Genomic DNA, 1,738 nt, shown 5'->3' with positions numbered 1-1,738 from the left:
TTGAGGAGGGTCGGCCAGCGGGGCTCGCGCGGCCCGGCCCCTCCGGCACATAGACGCATCTGTACGCAGCATAGATCCACGTAGACAGACGCATATATTTATTTTTTCTACTGAGAGCTTATGACTTCTAGAAAGTGCTAGAGTTGGGGGCAAGGCCGGGCCCTGGACAGGGGCTCGCTCTGCTGCTTAGGGCCAGGCCGCCCAGGGTGGATGGCCCTGCCCCGGCGGGGCAGCTGCAGTTTGGGTGGCTCCCGGGTTGGGAGCAGCTGGAGGGATTCTCAGGGCTCAGAGGCCCGAGACAGGCCCGGAAGAGGTGCAATTCAGGGTGCACTTTTTTTCCCTTTAAAGAAGAGACGCTGCTAAGATCTCCCCTCCACCCAAGTGTCGGGGTGTCTGTCTTGTCCTCTGACTGTTTTGTTGTTGTGAAGTCTTTTGTAGACACCTCAGAGCACACAAACTCCCTTAGTCAACCGGTTAGATGTTTTCTTAGGAAATCAGGGGCGAGTAGGCCTATTTTCTAAGGGCAGGGGTTAGGGAGAGGGCAGCTCCAAGGCTGGCAGGGGGCTCTAGTGCCAAATGAAGTCCTGACCTCAGTGAGCACTCTGGGGGGTGGGTTTCTGCCCCCTGGAAGGCCATGAGCTGGGATAGCTGCTTATACAGGATAGAGGACACATGAAGGGGCATTGAGCAGATTTCAAGGGTCAAGGGTACCCCCCTGGTCCATGCAGGTGCCCCTGGACTCAGCAGTCAGTTGTGTGGGACTTACTGCTGTAGCTGCGGCATAGGCCCAGGCTGCAGCTATTTCTGGGGTTGTGCTCACCCCCCACAGCAGCTCTTCTCCTTCCCTAGTGGAGTTCAGGGTACAGCAGGTCCCACGGGGTTCTAAGCAGGGAGCCACCTGCCCAGGCCTAGGGACCAGCCCCCTCCCTCCCCTCAGCTCCTTCACCCTGGAGACCCAGGTCCTCCGACCCCCTGATGGCCCATCCCTGGGTCTCTGTCTCACTGTCCCTAAGGTCAGGTCTGTGCTTTTCAAACAGGTTCTGGACTGGTGTTTTTATTTAGATAGTTATGCATTTTTCCATATTTATTAGAAAAAAACATAACGTGTTGAACCTGTGATTTCACAGGCATAGTGCTTAGGTCAAGGCTGAGTTCTAAAAAGCAAGTCGATCTAAAGTCAGTTTAAGGAAGGAGCTTGGAATGCGTTGGCAGCGGTGTCTGCAGATTTAGCAGAAATGCAGCAGGGTTGGCAAATGCCATGCTTTGGCCGTTGGGGGCCTTGGCCTCTGCTGACGCCTGCCCAGCTGTAGGGGATGTCCTTGCTCCCAAACCCTGACTTCAAAGACCTTGGCTTCCAGAGGGCTGTGTGGACAGGATCTGGGGGAATTCTAGGCTGCCCCGGGGACCCTTGGGGCCTGGGTGCTATAGCAGAGTGGAGAGGAGGTGGGTGATGGGCTTCACTGCCTGGAGGCCCTTCTCAGAGCTGAGGGGTGGGGGGGGGGAAGTGTCCTCAGGCCCACTGTGCACCTGAGAAGACCCAGGCCCAGAGGGGAAGTGGCCCTGGGGTCCTGCAGGGCCTGGCAGCAAAGAATCTGGGGTACCTGTGAAAGCCAGTGGAGGGCCAGGACCTCACACCTGGACAGTGTAAAAGCATCCCGGATCTTAAAGGTGGGCGATTTGGGGCGTCCAGCCTGGCGTAGGGCTGGTGTGCCCGTCACCTTCACAGGGACAAGTTCTG

This window comes from Marmota marmota, unplaced genomic scaffold, assembly GCF_001458135.2.
Source record: "Marmota marmota marmota unplaced genomic scaffold, marMar, whole genome shotgun sequence".
Lineage (NCBI taxonomy): Eukaryota > Metazoa > Chordata > Mammalia > Rodentia > Sciuridae > Marmota > Marmota marmota.
The sequence above is the reverse complement of the archived record's forward strand: the minus strand, read 5'-3'. Positions refer to the sequence as shown.